Source organism: Aulonocara stuartgranti, assembly GCF_965226115.1.
Source record: "Aulonocara stuartgranti genome assembly, chromosome: 9".
Classification (NCBI taxonomy): domain Eukaryota; kingdom Metazoa; phylum Chordata; class Actinopteri; order Cichliformes; family Cichlidae; genus Aulonocara; species Aulonocara stuartgranti.
In genome coordinates this window covers 9,024,362-9,035,092 of record NC_138960.1, presented here as the reverse complement: position 1 = coordinate 9,035,092, position 10,731 = coordinate 9,024,362, and the positions used below count along the sequence as shown (strand labels likewise).

The window sequence follows — 10,731 nt, the reverse complement described above, 5'->3', positions numbered from 1 at the left end:
AACCTTACCATATGCAATGAAATTTTGCCTGCTTCATCATGTTAGTTCACGCTGTCTCACTGGTTAAGATGCAACCACTGTGCCTTAATGACAGTGAAAGTTTTGAAACCGACTGGAGCTTGTTAAACTGTATGGATTTACCGAATTCACTGCTGAGTGAGGTATCCCTGACTGATGGGTCGTGTGATCTCAGCAGTAGGACAACAAAAGCCAAGAAGCCAAGATCCAGTAATACTTTGTGGTTGGTAGGCAGCTGAATCATGGTTATGTTAGAGCCAGTAAAACCACAAGCCTAAAGACAACCTGACTGCTTTTCCACCACTGCATTTACATGCAGGATCTAATGACCGACTCACTTTGCAAATTCCCCCGATGACAGCCAGCTCCTGATAAGTTAAAGACCCCACTGCTTCTGTGTGTGTGCCAAGGCAACGAAACCAGAGAGCGCTCAGCCTCTGTGCACAGGTGGCAGATCAGGCCATGGCCCTCTTGCCACAGATTTGGCAACATACTGAATCAAAGTGTCTCCTGGACAGAATTAGTCAGCACCTAAGCACCTAGATGAATGATTCATGTGTGGTTGCTTTGTCACCTGCCATTTATCTGCAGATACTACTGGAAAAACATTGTGTACTTTATGTTTTACAACACAGGATTGAGTGAGTCATTCTGCCCTGTAAGGGACAGATGTGTAAGTCTTCATCCTGCTAGTGTGACGTGTTATACAGCAAATAACATCATCTGTTGTGATGCTGTATATGCTTGCACTATTCTGGGCCAGTCAAGCTAATTAAAACATGGAAATATAAGTGAACGTTCTCCTTTTTAAAAATGTGTCTGTTGAAATGTCTTTTGTTTAACAGTTTCTGATTAAATAAAGATTTACTCAGTTGCATTTATTATAATCAGCGTGCCAATATATGCGTTTTCAGACATTTTTAGAACGATTTTATCCCTTAGGAAATTCAGCATGGTACTGAGCAGTATCAGCCTTCAGTCTGAACACTGGAGTTATGCCACTGGTAAGAAAGAAAAGAAGAAAAAATCAGGATTAAAGTGAATGGCAAATCCTCTCAAAAAATCTGATTATTATCTTGCAGTTGTATGCCTCCGTCAAGCCGCAGTTCACGCCGATGTCTGTGTAGCTGCATAGCGCATGCAGTGAAAAGTGAAGACATTTGATAGGGAAGCATTTATTAAAGTATTTTTGAAGATAATTATGATCTTGCTGTTAAACTTTGCAGATCTGGATATAAAATATTATATATAACAATAAGAACTATATAACAAATTGAAACTCAAAGAGTCAAAGTTGAATAAAGTTTCAAGACAAAAAAAACAAAGGTGAGATGGGATGGATAGCTTAACATAACACCCCCTGCTGTAGTTGTTACCAGCCTGGAGGCATAAAAAGAGGATCCATCGACAAAAACTGTTACGTTGTTCATTGTTCCTCTGATTTTTGTGTTTGTGTGTCTTGATGTTGAAAATGCATCATGCTAATGTAAAGGATGAGTCGATGAACATTCATGATGTAAAAATTCTCTGAAAACGTTTAAATTCTCAAGTTTTACATATTAAGCTGCTTCCATGCTGAAAGTGATTTGCTTCTCGTGCATCACTTTGATGCTGACTGCCAGTCGATTCCAGACTTTTGTTGCCTAGGTAACCTTCTAATGTATTTACCAATAGGTCATGTGCCAGTGACAGGTATTCTTCACTCTCATTGGTTGGCCTCTCATTTAATTTGCCCGGAAGTTGAGGAAAGTTTCTTTAAGGTCCCGCCCACTTCCAGGAGGTTATTTTGCTTCTAGTTACGTGAAATCAGGGAATGCCCTTCACTTTCTGTGCTTTCTGGTTGCCACATCGCTGTGAATCACTTCCAGTGTATATGCAGCTTTGCTCATTCCTATGAAAAAAACATGTGGTTGTGTTTTATTTAAGTGGAGAGAAATAATTGAGGAATTCTACCTAAAAATGTTTTTTACTGTACAAATGCCAATAAATTAGAAATAATTGACAATGCAGCTTTTATGTGGGGTGACCTTTGAAAGCTTAACCTGCATGTTATTGATAACACACACTACTTAATTTTATTGCGTCAAGAGAAGAAGAATGCAGTTAGTTTGCATATTGGTGAAATTAAACCTGATCCAGACAGGAAGCCAACCACTTTGACAAGTAGAAGGCATGATTATCCATACTCACTATAAATGTTCTGATAAAAAGCCTGTAGTTGTACCTTCTGCAGACTGCCACTAGATGTGTATACTGACAAACAAGAAAAACACTGCAAAGCTGCGTGCTCTACTACCATCACAAAGCGCTGAACACAGAAAATCTCTTTTTTTAGTACCATGATGAAAGACGTGATTAATACGATCTGCGGCTGACTTGGACTGGGCTCCTGTAACCATACCTTGAACACATGTTTTTGCTGAGGAGTTGAAAGACGGCACTCTCAGGGCCAGAACTGACTGCCTCCAACCTTGAGGAGACATTACTCTGATTTACTTCTTCTCTCAAATCTGTCGCAACTGTTTTATGCATAAAGGCTAGGGGAGAGAGGGTTAACATGGAGAGTTCACAGGGGAAACACACAGAGACACAGAGAGGAGCCCCAGCATTGTTTATTTTCACAGAAACATTCCAGAAGTTGACAGCTATTCCCTTGTCTGGGAAGCTGAATTGCAGTGCAATTTTCCAGACTCCAGACACAGTGTGTGAACTCCCGCTAAAGCTCGTCTGAGACAGCAGAGAATGACTCTCTTATTCACATGTACACTCTGGTGATAGTGACTGAATACCAACCAGAAATAGTTAAAGAGCTTAAGTCATTGGAAGGTTGGAGATTAGAGAAGAAGATTAGAGATATGCAAAAGAAAAAGCTTTTTTTCTCATCCCAGCGTGCTTTCCTGAAGAGGCAAAACAAGACACATTAACATATTTCCATGCCTGCCAGAGAGAGTTGACTTGAGATCTATATTTGAATTCTAGGGTAGCTTTCCAGCGTTTGCTCTCCACATGGCTGCTGCACCAGGCTCTCTAGAAATGTCAAGGTAACCCGATCGTCACACACTCGATTCCAGTAACGCTTCCATTAACGACTGGGAAGAGGATCCTCAAGCTGACCCCAACAAAAAGAGCCCCAAATTAGCATACGTATTTAGAGCATGGTCTTTGGTTGCACGAAGACGTTTCACAAGATTCACGCCCAAGTTCTCGCACCATGTTCACTGATCTGATGCAAACTAGAGTAAGGCATGAATCTTTGCACCAATGTGCATTTAAAATGGGGAAATGGTGTGAAAAAAGTTTTTTTCTTGCTTCAAGTTAGGTAAGATGACTCAACCCTCAAACCATGTTGTCATTCTCCAAGTATTCATATCTTATTGCAGTTGTTGCCTGTTGTACTTTTGTTTCCACTGTCCCTCTCTTGCTTTGGAGTCAAGCTGAGGGAAATGAATTTCAGCAGCTCCAGGAGTAGGTACCATTTCATCTAGAGACAAGTAAAAACTAGTACCCACGATTGGTCTCAGCTACAAAAAGAAACAAACAAACAAGCAAAAAAAGGTATCAGTCACCACCATTTAACTTTTATGGGAATCTATCAACACTCTTGATTTCTCAACAATCCATGCATGAAGTGAGTCATTGGAAAGTGTAATGATTTGAACGAGTTTGACAAGGGCCATACTGTGATATCCAGACAACCAGGTCAGAGCATCTCCAAAACTGCAGCTCTTGTGGGGTATTCCCGGTCTGCAGTGGTCAGTATCCATCAAAAGTGGTCCCAGAAAGGAATTGGGGTGAACTAGTGACAGGATCATTGGTGGCCAAGGCTCACTGATGCACGTGGAGAGCAAAGCCTGATCCAACAGACGAGCTACTGTAGTTCAAATTGTCAAAAAAAAAAAAAAAAAAGGATTCTGGTTCTGAAAGAAAGCTGTCGGAATACACAGAGCATTAAAGTTTGTTGTGGATGAAGTTGCATAGCTGCAGACCATTAATGGGTATATGAGCATCTGTCAATCCGGGAAAATCAAGCTGGTTGCGTTTTTGCTAGTGCAGTTATCCGGGTCGACCATCCATTTTAGCAAGAGATGACTTGCTAGTTAGCCATCTATGCTAATGTTAAATGTGCAGTTTGACTTGGCTTCAATGGTTCACTGGGGCTAGCTTTGGCTAGCACTGTTAGCTTTTTGAAACAAGCTGTCATGGCTTAGAAGTGAAACAAAAGCAGAACATTTTAAACGATTTACCGCCAATGTGCAACTATGCCGCCACGTAGGTATTTGCCTATTTGGTTTAATCGGATAGCAAGTAAGCTGATGGCTTAAGCGTCTTGATGGCGGCTTTGTCTATTTGCTGGAATCCGGTGTAATGGCTGACTGTAGTGATGACAGAGATGCGGTTGTACACTGTATGAAAATGCTTGACCGCCTGTCCATGGATGTGATCCATGAGATTCCCTCATCGTGGCTTCCGCTTCAGGAAATAGCCAGGGCCTTTTTCTTGCATGACATTATAGAGAAGTCCGCTTGGCAAAATAGGTAGCCTACGCTCGCCGGCGGAACACTTTAACGTAACACTAATGTTTAACGTACAGACGGAACGCTCGTTAAAACCGCTTGCGTTAACGTTAAGACAGCTTCAGTCGTCCTGCAGTTACACTGCAACGAACGAGCACATTACTGTCACAGTGTAGGGCAATAGACAATATGGTTTAGCTTTGTACAAAGGGTGGTATGGATTAAATTCCAGCAATTATTCGCACTCCCAGTTGCATTGCTCTGTATGTCAGCTGCTTCCATTTCCGCGGCTTTTCTAGCCGGTAATGCGGTCGTTACGCGGCACAGCCAGCCGTCCGCTCATTGGACATTCGCTGCATGTATAGTGTTATGCCTGATCAGTGTGTAGTAGTCATAATGTTCAGAACCTTGAGGTACAAAGCAAAAAATGTGTTGCTGTTGTTTTAGCTTTAGTTCTTTTTTATTTTTTTTATTTTGGAAAGGTAATGTTTTATATTTGGAAGGCTAATGTAATGCTAATGATATAGCTAAAGAGACAAATATCACTTATCTTATTTTCATCCAGAAAAATTAAGCAGCATCATAACAAGCAGCAACATTGTTTTTGTATGGATTAAACAGACACCAGATGTGCTGGTTTACGTCTGTATGTACCCAAGGAAAGCTAAAGAATTACCACAAAACAGCTTGATTTTGCTTTAAATGCACTAAACAGATTTGGAACTGACTGATCTTTAATCTCCAATCCACCTCTTTGACCTTTCATGAACATGTTTTCCAGATATTAAACTGCTGCTTTGAAAATCTTTAGTTTGTCCTGTGCTCTATTAAAAAAAAGACCAATCCTATTTTTTCTAAATAATGGAACATTTTCGAGTTTATTTGCAGCAATCCAGCGAATGCATTCGTCAGGTTGCACAGTGTCTCTCAGAATACCCCCGAGGAGGAATATTCAGAGAAAAAAATCTCTCATTTCCTGAAAATTTAAATATATCTTCCAATTTGAAGTTACTTTTGAGGCACTTTAAGGTGAGAAGGGATATGCAGTTGCTGGCTAAGTAATGATGCAAGCATGATGCAAGAGAGAAAATAGTGCAGGCTCACACATAAAGATAGCTGCCGGTATGCTACGTTGCTGAGGTTGAGGGGGTCAAACAATTAATCCACATTTCCCTGTGGGCTCAGTGTTTTCGCAGGATGGAGCCATACCCCCTGTGCATCATCCAAATGTTCACTACTGTCTTGAACGTCAATGACGTATAATCACGAGGGACATAAACATTCTGACCTCTGGACTCTCGTGTCTCCTGGTCAATCACAGTATGTCTAAATATATGCTTCAGTATATATCCATTATGGCCACCATCTGGAAAACTCAAGTAGCGTGCTGCTGATTTATGCTTGCTATCAACAGACTCCCCCAGCTTTGCTCCTCATGCAGAAGTGGTTGTGGACTTAGCAACGGAAAAGGAACATTATCAGCAGACTATTAAATAGCATTCAGCCAACAGGAGGTGGTAAGAAAGAAACAAAGGCTTGTCTTAAGGCAAGCTGGTAGGAAATGTTTTCTTTTTCAAAGTGTGTTATACCCCCTGGTGACAAAAAAAGAGAGACCAGAAAGAAAGAGGGTAAGTTTTTTAAAAGGACGAAAAAAGTTTACTCAGCCCCAGGTGCAGGGTGTCCCCTGCTGATGTCTTTTCACAAACACTTTGTTCATTTGTCTGGTTGATGGGGTGGCTGGACAGCTTACTGGACGGCTGCCTGGTCACTGGGCCAGTTCCCGAATAAAACATCAAACTCAGCTAACATGAACTGCTTCCCCATCCTTTCTACCCCCCTTCATCTCTTCCTGGCCACATATTGCATTGCCATGTAGTGTGGCAAATCATGGTGGGGACTTTGCATGAAGTTACTGTAACATAATTTATGTTTTTGCTGTTATCTGCCATTGCTATTGTAGGCCACACAACTATTTTGGCTCAGTAGAGGATGTACACCAGGTGCCAATGTGCTTCCCAAATATCTGTTAACCAGTAAGTGTACGCCACCTCTGGACACCGCGTCTGTCTGGCCAAAGCCCCAAGGGCTCAGCAGGCATTGCGTCTCGATGCTGGCACAGACACGCCATTCTCTGTTTGAATCTCCAGTTTCAAAGAGAACTTGCTCGCCGTAAGCCGTCTCCACTCATTGTTTGCCGATGTTGCAGCTGGATAGGGGGTTTGGAAAAGTGTGTTACCAGCCCTTCCCAATCATCCTCCCACAGTTCCAACTGACAGCAGCTCCAGCAGAGAGTGGTTGCTGCCATCTTCACTTACAGTTCTTGTGAATGTTCCATAGTTAACGGCCCTCTATTGAAGGTTCTGTTCAGCTCAGATCAGCAGGGGTCAATTAATGAGCGGCCCCTGACCATCAGATCCCAATTATGGCTTTCAGAGCACTGCGCCGTGTGCCCCTCAAATACCCAGCTCCATTTGCCTGATAATTGTGTAATTAGAGTCTGTATCAATAATTGAAGCACCAAGAAAGACATGCATTATTCTTCTGTTTGCCTTATTTGCTAAATTGCGGCAACATTTTTACTAATGATGAACTGAGGCTCGCAGCTATCTGCATTATTTATCATAAATTACCAAAGCCTCTCATATCACTAACTTTAATGTTTTACCACCCACAGGAGAGGTCTCATTTGTTACCAAACACTGTGTTCTGCACTTTTTACATAGCTGCAGCATTCAGTCTGCACAGATAGTATTTAATAACATAATCATTAGAATGAAAGATTATATCTACGTAACATATACATTACACATTATACATATATTAACATATACACTGGATGTATTATAAGCAAAAAGAGTCATCACATGCAGAACCAGTGACCATGACAACACACGTATATGTATTTTTTCTCTTTTTTCAAATTATAGGAATTTGGCATATGAGTGAGGCTCTTGCATGTCCTGGGAAGAGCTATGGGTTATAGCCTTCACACGTGAAACCCAGCCTGTTGCTCTTTTCAAAAGACCTTGAGACATTTCACTAGTAAGCGCTCCCTCCGAACACAATGCCTGATTTTACTTTGGTCGTCTCTCCAACCTGTGTCCTATGACAGTCTTCCCCAATCATGATGTCAATAAACGCACGCCTCTGCCCTTGTTTTCTTTCTGTATCATAAATGTTTGACAAGACAGGCTTATTAAGGGAGAGGAATGTTATTTTTCCACTTTTCAGACTTCCTCAGGTACATTGTCTGTCACCATCCTTTCAATAAATAATGGATTGTAGCACCATTTCCCACACAGCCTCATGACATAAATATGAACACACCTTTGACTTGACATGGGGTAATGAGACATTTGACAGCTGTGACAGTCGTATAGCTGATGGTGCTGCAGTCACACTATAGTTTGGTACAGTATGCTATGCAATCAAAATCTTGAATAGACATGCCACGAAAGTGAATTCCACAAATCAGCACAGGAAATTTCACCACAACTGTCCATAACAAATTGCATATGGCGTGCTAAGCTTATCTTTGGGATATGTGGAAGTCAAACCACAGTCTGGAGAGAGAGAGTAATTAATTCTAATTGGGATATTTTTGCAGGACTGGAGAATGACTAAGTAAATGCTACTCTGGAGCAATGTTTTTGATGGAGCCTGAGCCGCATATGCTGTACTCAGGAGCACATCTGTGCCCAGTGCCCACAGAGAAATTCCCTGGCAGAAAACACTTCAATACTGCAAGGAAGCGGGAGGTGAGACACCGTGAGCATTATTATGCCAGCAGGCAACAAATATCCATCCTAATTGCTCCACAATTGTATTAAACTAGCTATTATGTAGCAATTAAATTTGTTTAAGCCCCAGCTCCAGTTACAGGTTTCAGCGTGGCTAATTAAAAACAAGGGAGCAGGAAAACCCCAGGCAGAAGCTTTCCCTAAGCTGGAGCTCCAGCTCCCCTGTCACGACTGCATTTAGAGTGTCAATCACAGCAGAGTCAGAGACAAGTCATTCAGGCAGCCTTTTTGATTCAACCTTTTCACTCCCATAAACCCTTTATCTAGACCTCCTCTGCATAGTTCCAATTATCCCAAAGTGGCGTGTGTTTGCGTTCAGCTGAAAGAGAAGAGGCCAGGCTTTCCAATATCCTGCCCTGCTCTTATGTTGTACATTGCCCAAGTTAAAGCACGTGAATCACGTGTCCCATACATATACATTATGATTAGACTCAATTTAGTCCTGGTGAAAAAGTGCCAACAGCAAAACATTCGAAACAGAGCAATCTGTGGTATGCTTACCATTGCACCATCTGCAGTAGTGTTCTGTAATGAAGGTCCGTTTTAGTGTGTTTTGGACCCAGTCCAGCTACGCTGAGCCTCCTTCTGCCTTCCCACTCAGGTCGTTACAGGTGAGATGCAAACTGATGAACACACAGAGTGCAATAATGAGCCATGAAATGAAAGGGAAATTAATTGGAACCCAATAAAGAAAAGATTAACAGAGATGGATTATCCAGTCTGCTTGACTGCTTTAGGCAGATTTTTAAATGGTTGCTCTGAACTGAAATTAGTATAATTTATCGCATCAGCTTCTAAGACTCCATGCTACATAAACAACTCTGCAATACTTTTCAAAAAGTAGCATAGAGTTGCACAAGTCACTTAAATCAGTTGTGTTCTTGAGTAAAAACTAATTTTACTTATTTACCAGTCAAATTACCTGGAACGTGACTTTTGTTACTTGGCTAACAGAACTGTTAAATAGTTTATGGAGCAACATTCGTACTGACAGACATTTTAGTTTATCTTTTAGTTCTGTCTATACTCACATCATTAAATTCAATTTAATTCAGTTTTATTTATACAGCGCCAAATCACAACGACAGTCATCTCAAGTCGCTTTATATTGTAAGGTAGACGCTACAATAATACATACAGAGAAAAACCCAACAATCATATGACCCCCTATGAACAAGCACTTTGGTAACAGTGGGAAGGAAAAACTCCCTTTTAACAGGAAGAAACCTCTGGTAGAACCAGACTCAGGGAGGGGCGGCCATCTGCTGTGACCCCATTCAGATATTCAAATATTTTGCTCTTTAGCTTGTACCGGTTTCATTTTAGCTAGTAGCTAGTAACTTTAGCTAGTAACTGTTTATTCTCCTATTTAGTGCTGGTTTTGAGCATAATATTAGCATTATTAGTTGCTCTTACATAATTTCTACACACCTCGCAGCATTTAAATTGAGCATTTACATATTTGATACATTACATTAGGTGTTACTAAGGCAACATTGCCTTAGCCCCACACACCCTGTCCTCACAGTGAAGGCTGTACACATGATTCTTCTCTAATGCTAACAATGGATGTTGACATGTTAGCCCTGAGTTAGCCAGAGTTGCAGGGGGTTAACTGTATTCACTTATCCACTTACCATCTCCAGCACAAAATATCGCTAGCTTGTAACTCCAGTGAATAAACCTTATTTAAACTAATATACCATGCACCTGAGTTATAACTGTTTCTCTACAGTACTGTGGACTGACTCACAATGGGCCGATGTACATAAAAAAGTTCCCCTTCCAGCTGCAGGTCATCAGGATTACTGTAGTCTATGAATCTCACATTGACCAGAATGCTGGTGGAGCGGGACTAGAGCTTTACAATTGATGTATTTAGTGCAGTTGCAATGGCAGGAAAACACAACAGCCTTCTTAAACTCTAACACCCTTAAGCACAATGACAAAATACAAAGAGTTAAGTGAAATTGCTTGGCCTGCTAAAGTAGTTCACTAGTAGCATAATTAGGTAATTAAACCTCAAGACATTTAATGGCCATTCATGAAAGTGCAAAGCATCTCAAATCTACCTTAGACAGCAGTTCCAGCTATCATGCAATCAGCACAGTTTGCCTTTTGCATGGAGGCAATATTGAGCTCATATTTACAGTCTCATAAAATCTTCATTGCTTCGAAGCACTGGACAAGTATTGTGCAGTGTGTTTCGTACACTGTATGGATTTTAATCTGCTTGCCAGAAGTAAAAACATGAGTGATTATGTCTCACTATGCTAACTATACTTTCTTCTCACTATCGTTGCATGATTTGGCTCCAAACTTCCAAGTTTGTTTTCAGGGGGAGATATGCAAGAAATGTCCCTCAATCTTTACGAAACCACAGTTTCTCTGTAGCCTTG

The 10,731-nt window shown here is 41.1% G+C and overlaps 1 long non-coding RNA gene across 1 annotated transcript; it reads right to left on the bottom strand.

Moving 5' to 3' along the window:
- Positions 1–6,993: 6,993 nt before the first annotated feature.
- On the bottom strand, positions 6,994–9,838 carry LOC309713991. Its single transcript, XR_014278778.1, has 3 exons — positions 9,764–9,838; positions 8,834–8,955; positions 6,994–7,007 (listed from the first exon to the last, which is right to left on the bottom strand). It is a non-coding gene; the product is annotated as an uncharacterized lncRNA (long non-coding RNA).
- Between the last annotated feature and the right edge of the window lie 893 nt (positions 9,839–10,731).